The sequence below is a fragment of the Hypanus sabinus genome, chromosome 5 (assembly GCF_030144855.1).
Source record: "Hypanus sabinus isolate sHypSab1 chromosome 5, sHypSab1.hap1, whole genome shotgun sequence".
NCBI lineage: Eukaryota > Metazoa > Chordata > Chondrichthyes > Myliobatiformes > Dasyatidae > Hypanus > Hypanus sabinus.
Genome location: NC_082710.1, coordinates 52,695,696 through 52,712,108, shown reverse-complemented (window position 1 = coordinate 52,712,108; position 16,413 = coordinate 52,695,696). Strand labels below are relative to the sequence as shown.

Sequence of the window (16,413 nt, the reverse complement as noted above, 5' to 3'; positions counted from 1 at the left end):
TCGACTGAGATCTAAGAACCAGAAGCCAGATGCCTTCTCGACGAACCCGAACGAGAAAAGCAGCCTACCACCTCTTTGCCCCAAGCCAAGGTGATGCTGCCAATTCATTGGGGAATCGACACGTTTGTTCAAAAGACCCAGGCACAAGGGGAGATTCCTCAGACTGGTCCTCTGGGTTGGCTGTTCATTCCTAGTCCCATCTGGTCCCAGGTTCTTCAGTGGGAACATGCATCAAGATTGATATCTCACCCAGGGATTACCAGGACCCTTGAGTTCATTAAAAGATATTAGTGGCCTGGAATGGTGAAGAAGGTCAGTCAAATAACTGCAACCATGTGAGGTGTGCACCTGAAAACAAGGAGACCCCACCCAACCACAAGGCCTCCTTCACCCTCTGCCTGTTCCGGAAAGACCATGGGCTCACATCTCCATGGACTTTGTCATGGGTCTTCTTCCTCCCAAGGGGAAGACCGTTGTCGAGGTAATTGTATCGTTTTTTGAAGGCCTGCAAATTCATTGCCTTGGACAGATTTCCATATGCACTGGAGACGGTTGAGATTATCCTGCAGTATGTCTTCAGGTCCATGGTTTTCTGGTAAACATTGTGTCGGATTGTGGTCAGCAAGTCACATCACATTTCTAGAGGGTGTTTTGCAAACTGATTGGGGCAACAGAGAGTCTTTCCTCTGGGCTTCACCCACAGTCCAACGGACAGATGGAGTGGGTAAAACAAGATATGGAATGTGCCCTTAAACGCCTGGCCTCTGAAAGATCAAACAAGTGGGGCAACTAAATGATTTGGGCAGAGGTCGCCCACAACACTTCATGGCAGGGGTGTCAAACTCAAATACACAGTGGGCCAAAATTTGAAAATCGGTACAAGTCGAGGGCCGGACTGGTTCAGCGTTTATTGCAAAACTTATTGAAATGAATTTATTACACATATTAACCTGGAACTAACAAAGCTTAGGTTATTGCCTACAAAAACAACATTGAACATTAAATAAATAAAAAATCAGTTGCATTTATTTCTTATGGCTTTATCTGCAGCTTTTCCGGAGTAATTTCTAATGAAAACATTTTTCCACAGGCCAACACTCTGTGATTCACACTAGTCTAAGCCAGATACTTGGCATCTCATCTTGGATGCAAGTTCATCAATGTTTGGAGTCAGGCTCTGAGCTGAGGAAATCCTGAGGAATTGAGTGAAGGTGTTCATCAGAAAGACGACTCCTGTGTGATGTTTTGTTTATCTTCATCAAAGAGAACAGTTGTTCACACAGATATGTGCTGCCAAACATAGAGAGCATTTGAGCAGCTTGGGTACGCAGCTGGGGCATTGTGTCGGGAATGAAACGTAGAAACTGTGCAGCGCCCACCGAGTCATACTTTGCCTTGAGTGTGTCACTACATTGGAGTTCAATCAGCTCCATTTGTATGTTGGTTGGTGCGCTTTCCACGTCAGCTGCAAATGGATTACTGAGCAGTTCAAACCTGCTTTTTTGGGCTTCAAAGTCGGCAAATCGCCGTGTGAAGTCGGCACCAAGTATGCTAAGTTTTTCAGCGAACTTTGCACCTGGGAACACTGTGGTAGAAACCTGCTCTTTCATAGTTTGGCAACACGGAAAATGGCTCAAGTTTTCTTGCTGCATCTGCGTCTCCCACAGGCGCAGCTTGGTTTTAAAAGTCCTCACTGCAGCGTACATGTCTATGATCACACGACCCCGCTCCTGAAGCTGCAGGTTGAGCGCATTGAGATGGCTCGTGATGTCACTCAGAAACGCCATTTCACAAAGCAACTTTTTATTCCGGAACTCTGTTGTGTCTTTCCCCTTACTTTCCATGAACTGACAGATCTCCTCATGCAACTTGAAACATCTTTTCAGCACTTTTCCTTGGCTTAACCACCGCACCTCTGTGTGATAGGGCAAATCATTATATTCTGAACCCAACTCCTCCAGAAACATCTTGAACTCGCGGTGATTTAAACCTTTGGCTCTTATGAAGTTAACTGCTCGTGTTATGGTGCTCATTATATGTTCCATTTTCAAGGCTTTGCCACACAACGATTCCTGGTGTATGATGCAGTGATAAGCTGTCAGTTCACCTGCGCCGTTTTCCTCCCGCATCTTCTCCCGGATCCTGCCACCAATCCACTCTTTTGACCGCACATCGCGGGCTTCTGTTTCTTGTCCAGATGCTTGTATTTCTCGTGGTGTTTCATTTCATAGTGACGTCTTACGTTATATTCTTTAATTACAGCCACACCGTCTCCGCACACAAGACAAACAGGTTTGCCCTTTATATCTGCGAACATATACTCTGCCTCCCACCTGCCTTGAAAACCCCTGTTTTCAAAGTCCACCTTTCGTTCAGCCATTTTTGGGGTGAGGGATAGCTGAAAGTTGACCACACGTGACTAGCGCTATAAGGATGCTGATGAGAGAGTAAGGCAAGCGCGAGCAATGCACTGGCAGTGCATTGTGGGATTTGTAGTATTAGTGGTGCATGCAATACACCAGCGGGCCAGCTCTAATAGAAAAAAAATTTATTCATTAATGATATTCAGGAAATAAACCAGGGAAACCGAATAAACACTAAAAACCCTGAAAACCTGGTACCTGAATAAACTCAGCATTAGCCATATCATATGCCATAGGCGCTTCGATTACTGGGGCCAGCTTTAATAGTAATTAGATATTATCTCGCGGGCCAAAGATAATTCCACTGCGGGCCGGATTTGGCCTGCGGGCCTTGAGTTTGACATATATGCTTTATGGCATTCGGTGCATGGGATGTCTCCTTTCAATGCCATTTTGAGTATTCTCTGCCACTCTTCCCTGAGGAGGTTCATCCTGCTGGAGATCTCATTCTCCACTGCAAGGAGAGATGGACTAGGGCAAGGGAGATTTTGTTGGCTTCTACATGGAAGGCTGAAGTAAAGGCTAAACACAAGAGAAGACAGATTTGCAGCCTGGGCAACACTTCTGGCTGTGCATTCAGGAATTGCCTCTGCCAGTGGAGTCCAGGAAATAGGTGCCCAAGTTCACTGGACCCTTCAGGATTCTCAGGAAAGTACACCTTGCACCTCCCCAAGACCCTCAAGATCAATCCTACTTTCTACATTTCCAAGTTAAAGCTCCATCACCGTCAGCCCCACTGCAGCCAGGTTTGTCGATGGGGTACATGCTTTCACCATGAGAAGAATTTTGGAGCTCACGTACTGTCTCGCTGACCGGGAAGGACCTGGACTGGAGGAGAGGTGCTGGGTGCCTGAAAGAGGCATCTTGGATGCAGCCCTCACCCATGACTACAATCATCTTCTCTCTGAGCAGCTAGGGCCGTCAGGAGTCAGCCAAAGGGGAGGAGGACTTGTTATGACACACCCATCTGTGCCAGCTTCTGAGATTTAAGCGCTCTGACTCCCCGGAGTATGGATAGCTGGCAATGTCCCTTTAAAGATTCAGGACAGTCTGCCTATTGCTAATCATGTTTTGGGCCGCCAAGGTTTGAGCATTTAAGGAGCACCTGAAATGAGATTTGGCGCTCAGTCGTGATCTCATCTAGTGTTTATTTTGTGCTCAGCTTCTTGAACCAGCTTGAAGTTGTATCTTGATCCTAGCCTTGGATACTCCAGCATTTGAGTGCAAACTATTCTTATCAAGGACTCTTGTCACACTAAACAAAGGAATTTTTCATTATGAACAGAGTATAGAAGTCACTGAACAAATGCCAACTTCATTAAAATTGTGAATATTGCACTGGGGAAAGGAGGAATTGAGATATTAGATAAAAATGCATATAATGTTGATCTTAAATAAGGTGGAGTCATTCAAAAGTTAGTGAATCACCTAGTCCTTATTGGATACATCATATATTACTGGAGGATGGAAGAAGTGAAACAGTGACAACAAACTTACAATTCCCATTGACGTTATGCAAAGAAATAACCCTATTTCAAACAGGGAGAGATAAAACCAGCCTTGCCAGTCAATCCCATATCAGTGGGTGGTAAAGAGAGGGGGTAAAGCGGCTGGTAGAGATATGTGAACACAACATGAGACAAGACCAAGGAGATGATTATGGACTTTAGGAAGGTGCAGGCTGATCACACCGCAAGGCACAAAGACAGCTCCTCCATGGAGAGAGTTAGGAGCACCAAGTTTCTGGGAGTGCTCACAACAGATGATCTCATCTGATCCCTCAACACCACCTCTTTGATTAGGAAAGCATAGCAGCATCTCCACTTCCTGAGGAGAGTGAGCACCCCCTACCCCCCTCCAGCCCCACCATTCTAACCACTTTTTACAAGGGTACCACCGAGAGTGCCCTGACCAGTTGATCTGATCAGTCTGGTGTGGGAATTGTAAGGTGTATAACCACAAGTCTCTACAAAGGATTGCGAGGACTGCTGATTCTCTCAAGTGTCTCTCTTCCATCCGTCAGAGATATTGCATATACAGGGCCCTTAGCATCGTCAATGTCCCCTCCCATCTGTTCAACAATCTCTTTGACCCTCCCTACCATCAAGCAGGAGGTACTGTAACATTAGGACAAGAACTGGGTGGATGGGTAACAGCTTCTTCCCCCAAGCATTAGGACTATTGAACTCCCTGCCACCACCCAGGTCTCGTCACGCATGTAATGCCAGTAGCGTTACACTGCTTCTTTTTAACTTGAGTGGCAAACCCACCTTATTATTTGTTAATTTGCCCATGGTAATATTACTTTACGTGTTATGTGTGTGAGTTGTATGTACTGTGTTGTTCTCCTTGGATACATTGTTTCACTTGGTACACGTGTACAGTTGAATGACGATAACCTTGAACTTGAAGAAGCATAAATAAGTCACAACTAGCACAAAGTTGCTTCAGGCTGAGATTGATATAGTAATGGAGAGGGTTGATGAAGGATTTTCATGGAATTTTCAAAGGCATTTATCAAAATACAGGCTTACTTGCATTACAAGTGATGAAAATTTGCTCTTGTGTAACGTTTCTCATGTTCCACAAATCATTTTTCTAACTGGGGATTGAATGGAATCTGTAGATTGTTCAGATAATTTTTTATTATATTTTAATAATTTCCATTTAGATCCAGGATAATCAATTTTGGAAACTATCCAAATGGTACAATCTTAGATTTTTTTGTTGAGAGAGCTGCAAGTGCATTACAAATTTTTTTAGTGTGTCAGAATAAACTGGTAAGGAGGTTACACTATTATGGGATATATATAGCATTGTACAAAGGTCCAACTAATAAAATAAATGTAGACGAGTACTTCACACCTAATGTTTAGAAAAATCATGGGAAGTGCCTCCGCTGAAGTATCAATTTAGGGACAGTGCAGGCCACAATACTGTCAACATTTTGGAGAGAATACAGAGGATTAACCGGCTGCTGGTGTCGAGGCATCCACACCAGACTTTGAGGTGGGTGGTCTCAGGTTCAAGTCTGGCCGCCTCCTTGCGCACTTTCCATCCGTGCTGGGTTAAGCATCAAGCTAGCGACGTGGCCTTGTAAAAGACAGCCAAAAGAAATAGCTAAGGAGACAGCAAGGTTGCATCTGATACACCACAAGGTGTGGACGTTGACAACAGAGGATTATCAGGGTAACAACAGAGATGGAGAAGCAAAGATTTTGATTTCGATCTTGTTCAAAAAAAAATTATTTTGTGGCTCAATCTGTAGTCGGTGCGCTTTTACGATTTTATTTGCATGAAAGCCCTAGCCACTATAGATGCTGAAGTAACTCCACCATAGACGGTCCCAAGCTTGGTTGCAAAAGGAGCAGGGTTGGGCCTCAGGCTAGCAACCCCATCCTGCAAAAACCCAGGAACATCAACAAAAGCTCCACAGGCCTCACCCCTGGGAGAGGAAGGAAACACCAAGAAGATGGGCTACGCCTGAAAACAATGTGAAAGATAGCCTGGGACTGAGGACTCTGGCTAGCTACTGATGGCGGCCTAAGCCCCAGGACGGGTGATGGGCTTAAGAAGATGTGGTGAACTATGTGCCTGTCGGGACACGCCCCTGCTGACTGCTCCTGTGGCTCCTCCCACAGGCCCCTGTATAAAGGAGACCTGCGGCCTGAAGATCGGCCTCAGTCTCCAGGACCTTGTATGATAGACACTCACTCCTGGTTCCTTCTTCCAGTCAATAAAAGCCGATATCTCGCCTACGTCTCAGTGTGAGTTATTGATGGTGCATCAATTTTATTGACTGGAAGTTTTAAAACATGGAACCCGTTTTGCGTCCGGACCGGTTGGATTTGGACCCTCAAGACCCTGACGCAGCTCTCGCTTTTGAACACTGGCTTGCATGCTTCCAATCGTACTTGGCGGAGCTTCGTGCGACTGAACCCGCCGTTATGCACAGAATCCTACTCTCGAGGGTCACCCCCAAAGTTTACTCCATTATCCGGGACCTGCCGACCTACGATGGGGCACTGGACGCCCTCAAACGACAGTACCTGCGGCCGGTGAACACCGTCTACGCAAGACATCGCTTAGCTACCCGGCAACAGCGGCCTGGCGAATCGTGCGCTGAGTTTCTCCGAGCACTACAGACACTCGTCCGAGCTTGTGACTGCAAGACGCTCACGGCAGAACAGCATGCGGAGCTGCTGGTGCGAGACGCCTTTGTGACGGGACTGAGGTCAGTGTACATGCGCCAGCGGCTGCTGGAGAACTCAGATCTTACCTTAAGCTCGGCGATAGAGAAGGCCAACGCTCTAGAAGCTGCGCGGCATAACGCCGACGCTGTCCAGTCGCGCGATTCCCCGCCGGTTCCGTGGACGCCTCAGACCCCGCCACCGCCGGCTCCCGGGAGCGAATTCGCCAACGCCGCCGCCAGTCGCCATTCCACGAGCTCCCCGACCCAGACCACGGCTGTGGCCCGTAAGCAACTCGTGCTTTGTTATTTCTGTGGCCAAAAGAAACATCCTCGACAACGCTGTCCAGCGCGAGAAGCGACCTGCTCCAGCTGCGGAAAGCGGGGCCACTTCGCCAAGGTCTGTAAGTCTCAACCTCGAGCGGAGTGCAGCGCTGCGGGTGAAACGTGGAGGCCGCCATCTTGCATGCCGGGATGTGGGCGGCCATCTTTGTCGACGTCAGCACGCCCCGCCCCCGATCCTCGGATGCTGACCGGGTACCCCGGATGTGAGCGGCCATCTTTGTCGGCGTCAGCATGCCCCGCCCCCGACCCTCCGATGCTGACCGGGTACCCCGACGGCGATCCAACTCTGGCCACTGTGACTCTCGACCAAAGCGCCCCACACCAGCTTGCAAGATCCATGATGGACATCCAGGTGGAGGGGCATTGGACTGGATGCCTGTTTGACACGGGCAGCACTGGGAGTTTTATTCACCCGGACACAGTGCAACGCTGCGGACTTGCAACGCGGCCGGTCAGTCGGAGGTTCCATTTGGCCTCTGGGTCGCAGTCCGCAGACATCCGGGCGGGTTGTGTAGCGACTTTGGTGGTGCAAGGCACAGTATATCGGGACTTTGAACTGCTGGTCATGCCTAATCTGTGTCACCTGTGCTATTGGGGCTGGACTTCCAGAGCCATCTCGAAAGTGTGACTATGGTATACGACGGGCCCCTCCCACCACTCACTGTCAAGAATCCTCAGTTTTGTGGGACTTCTTCACATACCCCGCTACTGACCACACACACACACGGACACACACATCCCATCCAGAACCAGGCCAACAGCTGCGCTACCGACACTTGCAGCCTCTCCACTCTCAAGATCCCTCCCCCACCGCTGTTCGCCAACCTGACCCCCGACTGTAAACCTGTGGCAACCAAAAGCAGGAGGTACAGCGCGGGGGACCGGGCCTTCATTCAGTCAGAGGTGCAGCGGCTGCTCAGGGAGGGGATCATTGAGCCGAGCACAAGCCCTTGGAGGGCCCAGGTGGTTGTTGTTCGGACTGGGCAGAAAAATAGGATGGTGGTGGACTATAGTCAAACCATCAATAGGTTTACGCAGCTTGACGCATACCCCCTACCCCGCATCGCGGATATGGTCAACCAGATTGCTCAGTATAAGATGTACTCGACAATAGATCTGAAATCCGCTTATCACCAGCTCCCCATCTGCCCAGAGGACCGCCCCTACACCGCCTTCGAGGCGGGCGGCCGGCTCTATCACTTCCTGCGCGTCCCTTTCGGTGTCACGAATGGTGTCTCTGTCTTCCAGAGGGAAATGGACCGGATGGTGGACCAGTACCAACTGCAGGCCACATTTCCCTGTCTGGATAACATCACCATCTGTGGTCATGACAGGCCAGATCACGACGCCAACCTCCAACGGTTTCTCCAAGTGGCCGCAGCTCTGAACCTTACTTATAACAGGGACAAGTGTGTTTTTGGTACCACCCGCCTTGCTATACTTGGGTATGTCGTGGAAAACGGGGTTATTGGGCCTGATCCCGAACGTATGCGCCCCCTGTTAGAGCTCCCTCTTCCCACCACTCTCAAGGCCCTCAGACGGTGCCTGGGGTTTTTTTCCTATTACGCCCAATGGGTCCCCCATTACGCAGACAAGGCTCGCCCCCTGGTCAAGTCTACCTCGTTTCCCCTCTCTGCTGAGGCCTGCGCGGCCTTCAACTGCATTAAAGCGGACATTGCCAAAGCTACGATGCATGCAGTGGACGAGACCGCTCCCTTCCAAGTGGAGTGTGATGCCTCCGATTTCGCTCTGGCTGCTACCCTTAATCAGGAAGGCAGACCAGTAGCATTCTTTTCTCGCACCCTCCAAGGCTCTGAAATTCGGCACTCCGCGGTGGAGAAAGAAGCCCAGGCCATAGTGGAGGCTGTTAGGCACTGGAGGCACTATCTTGCTGGCAAAAGATTCACTGTGCTGACCGACCAGCGCTCAGTTGCGTTCCTGTTCAGCAACCAACAGCGGGGCAAGATCAAAAATGATAAGCTTTTGCGGTGGAGGATAGAACTCTCCACCTACACCTATGATATCCTGTACCGGCCTGGCAGACTCAATGAGCCCCCTGATGCCCTATCCCGGGGAACATGTGCTAGCACACAGCTCGACCAGCTGTACGCCCTTCATGCACAACTTTGCCATCCGGGGGTCACCCGATTTTACCATTTTGTGAAAGCTCGGAACCTGCCGTACTCCCTGGAGGACATCAGGACGATGACCAGGGACTGCCAAATTTGTGCCGAGTGCAAACCGCACTTCTACTGTCCTGACACGGCACAACTTGTCAAGGCCACCTGCCCTTTTGAACGCCTGAGTGTTGACTTTAAGGGCCCCCTTCCCTCCACTGACCGCAATGTCTATTTTCTCAGTGTTATTGACGAGTTCTCACGGTTCCCCTTTGCCATCCCCTGCCCCGACACCACTGCCACGTCCGTCATAAAAGCCCTGCGCCAGCTCTTCACTCTGTTCGGGTATCCCTGCTATATCCACAGTGATAGAGGGTCCTCCTTTATGAGTGAGGAGCTGTGCCAGTACTTGCTAGCTAGGGGCATTGCTACCAGTCGGACCACGAGTTATAATCCCCGGGGTAATGGCCAGGTAGAGCGGGAGAATGCCACAGTGTGGAAGGCCACACTTTTAGCCCTCAAGTCCAAAGGGTTGCCGGTCTCTCGATGGCAGGAGGTCCTCCCTGAGGCACTGCACTCTATCCGCTCTCTGTTATGTACGTCCACCAATGCCACCCCTCACGAACGCCTATTCTCTTTTCCCAGGAAGTCTGTCACTGGGACCACCCTACCAGTTTGGCTGACGTCCCCGGGGCCAGTGCTGCTCCGGAAACATGTGAGGAGCAATAAATACTCCCCGCTGGTGGAGAGGGTTCACCTTCTCCATGCGAACCCCCAGTATGCTTACGTGGTCTTACCTGATGGGCGGGAGGACACGGTCTCCATCCGCGACCTGGCACCCGCAGGTGCAGCAGACCACTACCCTGAAGGCTCTCCGGTAACTGTGAACCCTGCACCAGAGGTGACACCGTAGTCACCAGGCCCTACACAGACTCCTCACGACACTTGTATACCGGGCGTTTCGTACGCATTTATACCAGGCGCCTCGCACATGCATGAGGGATCACCGGCGCCTAGTGGGCAAGAACACGCGCAACCCCCGTCCCCTGTGCAATCGCCAATGTTGCCGGCACCTATGCGGTCACAGCCGGTGCTACGTAGATCGCAGCGACAGATTCGACCGCCTGATCGGCTTGACTTGTAAGAACCTTCGCTACATGAGGACTTTTTCCAACGAAGGGGGGGTGAATGTGGTGAACTATGTGCCTGTCGGGACACGCCCCTGCTGACTGCTCCTGTGGCTCCTCCCACAGGCCCCTGTATAAAGGAGACCTGCGGCCTGAAGATCGGCCTCAGTCTCCAGGACCTTGTATGATAGACACTCACTCCTGGTTCCTTCTTCCAGTCAATAAAAGCCGATATCTCGCCTACGTCTCAGTGTGAGTTATTGATGGTGCATCAGAAGAAGATGCTGATCACCATAACAATCTGTCCAATAAACCTCTTTATGGGAAACACTGAGATAATGCTGAATGAACAACTTGATCAAGCCATTCTATGATCAGAACAGAACTCAATATACTTTCAACTTAAATCATGAAAAGATAACACAAAGGGCCATTAATGAACAATATTTCACATGAGGAAATATTAGAACAGATTAAAGATCTAGGTCACAGATTTAAGAAGTTAAGAGGTAAAACCAAGACAGGCTATCTTTGACCTCCAGCTTCCAGTGCACTCAGACTCGTAGACATTGAGCCTTTGACCTCCTCAGCAGGTTATTGAGGGGTACAAAATCATGAGGGGTATATTATTTTCCCCAGGTTTCAGGAATCAAGAACTACAGGACACAGGGGAGAGGGTAAAAGATTTTTATAGGAATCCATGGGGTAGGTTTTTCACTCAGAGGGTTGTCAGTACTGTATATGGAATGAGTTACCAGGTGAGGCAGTGAATACATGAACAACATTTAAAAGATACTCGGGCAGGTGCCTGGGTAGGGAAGTTTCAGAGGTATAGGGGACAAACACTGGGAAAATGGGTCTAGATGTGAACCTTGGTCAGCATGGGCAAGTAGGGCCGAAGGGCCTGTTACCATTCTGTATGATTCCACGCTCTATGCTAAAACACTTAAATTGGGAGAGAAAGATAAAAATATTAAGAGCAGATAAGGGATTTGAAGCTCCTTCCACTGATTAATAAGATCAAGTCTCATGCTGTCTTTAAGGAGAATGTGGATTTGGTGGCTGCAAAACAGCATTTCTCAATGAGTTGAAGATTGCCGAACCCCCAGTATCTTGCTTCGGGAAGCCACTGTTCATTCAGTATTAGTTGGTCCGAGGTGTCATTCAGCTCTTGATAAGGCAGGTCTGGACTACGCTACTGTTTAATGCGAGGGAACGTGATGTCCTTTTACGCAATGTCACTGAAGAATAGCATGTAGATGAAAAATCGGAGGAGCCAAGACTGGACTAAATGAGGTCAGGAAGCAGAGGTAGAGGTTTGTGAACGGGAATGGAGGGAAACTTGTCCTGGTGGTTAGTTATGAGGTCAGAAGCTCAGCTCAGGGGAATACCAAGGCTCTGGTCTTACATTTATTTAATTGGAGGAAACGTTTAGTCACACATGACAGACTGTGAAACAGACCAGTGAGCAACACAGTGAGGGACAAACAGAAGGGAAGGTAAACAGTGTGAAGCGGATTTACCCATTAATCATTTTGTGAATCATAACTAGTCAGGACGTATTTTTAAAAAGCTCGGATTGAAAACATTTCTTTAAAAACGTAGTTATTGTAGGTTTATGAGTTCTGCTTTGCAGATTGCTTTATATTTGACAAAGTTGTTCTGCAGAGCTGGGCAGTTCTGCACCTGTGGATTGACTGTTGGTTAATAAGGTATTGTAACATTTCGTTGTAACTGACTATGAAATTAAACATCTGAGTCAAGACACGCCTTAAGGTGATAGTTCCTATTTACAGCCAAGACCCACCGTTTCTAATCCCTGCATGCAAAACGCTAGCTGAATATGATGAAACACGAATTGGTTTTTGTTTTGTCAACAATGACCATAATATTGCAAAAAAAAGCAATTTGTTTAAAACAAATTATTTCATGTAAAGTTAATTATGTATGAATCATGATAAGCACAGATCTGAGCAAGTACCACATGGACATTATAAAATTTGATGACAACGTTGCACAAACTGGATTATACTCCCAGGTTTTTGTTTCAGCTTTCCACTCTACACCACTTCCTACTCTCCTGACCTGATTCTTCAAATGCAAAATACTTACTTCTCACTGAATCTCATTACCATTGTTCTGTCTGTAAATACCTTTCCCACCTTCAGGGATTTCCTGTTGCCCTTATTTCAAAATTGCAATGAAGTTTCAAACATTTCAATTTCCTAAATCTAAATGTCTTAAAATGAGTTTTATTTGTGACAGTGACAAAAGAACAATCATTCAATCACTCAAACCAGTTAGCACAGATTTAAAAATGCTGCTGAATTGGCTGAGGTTCGTGAATAACTTCTGCCCTCAGCATGTATCAAAGATTGATCCCTGGATAATTCAAACAACAGCACACACAAAATGCTGGTGGATTTCCTCGTGTTTGATCCCTGGATTATTAGCTTTAGAAGAAGTGCCACAGTTCAGCTATTTCATAATGAGTTGAAATCTGTGCCAAAACACCACGATTAATTTGTTTGAAGATTACGCATAAGTAATAGTATTGTCATAGAATAAAATGGCATGAAGAAAATGTTGACTTTAATGCTCTGCGTTACATACGGCTTATTCATGAAAAGATAAATCTACGTCAGAGTTCCGTTAACAGCAGCTGCAGGTGAGCACAACAAGCTCCCATATAGCAGAAGATGCCTACCAGCCATGCTGGTTTCTGCTTGCAAGTAAGGCATTGGGTGAAATTCCAACTTTGCACAGTGTAGAATCAACTCTCTGGAAAATACCCTGCCTGACTCTCCTTTCTATTGAGCATTGGGGGCGATTCAAAATTGTCTGAAGAACACAAATATCTCTTTCCAGACAAGGAGGGAATTTATTTCCATTCCTAATCTGTGGGACTCAGATCAAATGATTGGTCCATCAACTGTCAGAAATAGTGGAACTGCCTTCTTATACAATTTTGCTGTAAACCTTCAGAATAGGTTGTCACACGTTTTCCAGCTGAGAGAGGAATAAAAGTGCAGGCCCTCCTCAGGTTATGAGCACCCAGCTTACAGAGAGCTCAAATGAATGAGCGCTTGAGAGACTGGTGTGATGGATTTGCCGGCTGCCGTGAGTCTGCAGGCATCTTCAATTTTTTTTGTTTTTGAGTTCAGCACCCTACGTTATCGACATGTTATCCTTGTTTGGTCTATTCTGTATGTTGCCTGGTTGCTGCATTTCCAACTTGTGAACAGTTCGGTTTACAAACGCTTCTCTGTAACAGAACCCTGTCTTAACCTTGGCAAGATGCCTGTAATTAACAGTACTGACAGAATTGTTGGGAATAACATTGTCAGGGCATTTGATCTTTTATCATTTGAAACAAATTGTGAATTAGGAAGTTTGACTTTTTTTTACATACACAGCATATCTTAAGAATATCTGACTTTTTTGTCACCCTCCAAAAATTTAGTTGCAGACTAGTCTTAGAATGAACTTAACAAAAAGGTCGTAGACTCAGCTCCATCATGAATGCAACTACTCTACCGTCGAAGACATCTTCAAGAGGTGGTGTCTCAAAAACAAACAAGAGAAAATCTGTAGATGCTGGAAATCTGAGCAACACACACAAAATGCTGGAGGAACTCAGCAAACCAGGCAGCATCTGTGGAAAATAGTACAGTCGACGTTTCAGGCCGACACCCTTCAGCAGGACTGGTAGGTAGGAAGGGGCTGAACTAGGGAGAATAAAACAGGGCCACGGTATGCAGGTATGAACTCAGTGGGGTAGGAGCAAGCTGAAACGATGGGACTACCTGGTCAACCGAGTTTGTGAATCTTGAGTAGGAGGTAGAAACGGGAGGTGCAGGGTGTGGGAACTATGACTTTGGCAGCAGTGATTGGGAAAACCCCAGAGTTCATAAAATTGGTGATGGTGTGGCCTGGTGCTCCTTCGTGTGATCCTACTCAAGCGGTAAGTAAGTTGGCACTGGGCTGCAGCAAGGTAGAGGTCAGAACACCAGACTACTACAGCAGCCCCCTTATCTGCGGGTTTGATGGTGAGCTAGGATTAGTGTGGAGAGAGATGTGGAGAACAGAAGGAGTGAGGGTGGAATAGGAGAGAGGAGTGTTGAGGTCGAGACGGTTGATGTCCTGTCGGCAGCTGGCAATGAAAAGATCCAGAGCGGGCAGAAGACCAGGGAAGGGTGTCCAGGAAGAGGAGGAGGGTTGAAGATGGGAGAAGGGGTCATCAGTGGGGGGTGGAGATTCCTTGCCAAAGAAATAGTCTTGGAAATGGAGGAAGAAGAGCTCAGCGTTGTGGCGGGCGTGGAGCTCACTGAAATGTGGACGCAAGGGACAAAGGTGAGGCCCTGACTGAGGACAGTTTTCTGAATGATCCATGACTCAATGAACAGTACTCTGTTATTCTTCGTATGCACTATTTATTTAGTAACATAGTAATTTTATGTCTTGCACTGTACTGTTACTACAAAACTGCAAATTTCCTGACAAATGTCAATACCCTTGTCTATAGATGATTGGAGTCAAACTATAACTATTTCTAATTTATTCTGCCTTAATCTCTGAGAATTTGTTCCATTAATGATAGCTCTACTCAATCACTGTTAGTACCATATTTTCATTACTTAAAAATTCTTTAATATATTGAAGGTTCACAGACCTTGTTAGCAAGTTCAATACCATTTTCCGTGTATGCATTATTAGCCTGGTCATTTTTCAATACCATTGAAAGCACCCTACCTGGATGCATTACAACTTGGTATGTCAATTGTTCTCTCAAGAACTGCAGAGAGCTGTGGCCACAACTCAGCACGTGACAGAAACCTGTCTACTCTCCATGAGCTCTGTCCGGCTACATTTCTCACTGTCTCAGTAAAGCAACCAGTATAATCACAGACCCCACTCAGCCTGGAAATCGTCTCTCCACCTTCAAATTAGGCAGCAGATACAGAAGCCTGAAAGTATGTATCACCAGCTGAAGGTCAACTTCTATTCTGCAGCTATAAAACTATCGAATGTATGTCTTTATGATAAGATGGACTCCTGACTTCACAATCTACCTTTGTTATGAACCTGGATTTCATTGCTATCTTGTGCTGCAATTTCTTTGTAGCATTTACACTTTATGCTGCATTCTGTTACCCTTTTATTTTGTACCATCTCAAAGCACTTTTGTAATGAATTGATCTGTACAGACAGTATGCAAGACAAGTTCTTCACAGTACCTCAGAACACGTGACAATAATAAACCGATTTACCAGTTTTATATTGGAGGCATGGAATTGAGATGTATCTGGGAGGAGAGACATGGGAATGTTGGGCTTAAGGGCCTGTTTCCATGACTCTGTGGTCTGTAGAAGAATTTCATTTGGAGAAGGCATGGGGCAGAAAGAGACATAGAAGCCCTGCAGGAGGCATTTTGCTTTTGGCAATGGCATTGATACTGAGACATAGCCTGAACATACAGGAAGAATGGCGAAGAGAACTGGCACTGAAACCTAAGCACTAAACAGTACGACAACAGCTTTCTTTTCAACCAAATTTATGTAAAATTGTTCAGTACCATAAGTTAATTTCATTGTTCTTTTCACACCTTCCACGATAACTTGAAGAGGTGTAGTAGTAGGCCTCTGTTAGTCTCGACAGACCATGGATTTGCACCTTGGAAAGTTTTGCAGGGCGAAAGCCTGGGCAAGGTTTTTTTTATATATGGAAGACCGGCAATTGCCCAAGCTGCAAGTCTCCCCTCTCCACGCCACTGATGTTGACCAAGGGAAGGGCATTAGGCACTGGTGTCATCCCAGAGCAATGTGTGGTTGAGTGCCTTGATTAAGGACACACACGCAGCCTCAGCCAAGGCTCTAGGGACTAGCGACCTTCAGATCACTAGACGAACGCCTTAACCACTTGGCCATGCGCCAACACTTGGAAGAGGTGTAACCTGTGACTTTCTAACAATTTAGCTGCACGTGAGGAGTTTACATGGCAAATCTCAACAAGCTTTACTTACACATTAAATAACCTGAATAAGAGGTCATTTGACCAATCGTACAACTTTGCGACCTGTTGCATTACTCCATCTCTTCACCTGCTGTAACTTTGTAAAGTCTAGACAGAATAAAATTTGAAATTTCTGAAGAGCCAAAACAAAACCCTCATTGAAAGACTTATTACTTTCATAATCCATGCCCTTTGTAATA

General features: G+C 47.0%; 1 protein-coding gene across 4 annotated transcripts in view; it reads right to left on the bottom strand.

Annotated features, from left to right (window-relative positions):
• dock8 (dedicator of cytokinesis 8) overlaps positions 1–16,413 on the bottom strand; it is a 259,562-nt gene that overhangs the window by 209,568 nt on the left and 33,581 nt on the right. The gene's annotated exons all lie outside the window — the stretch shown is intronic.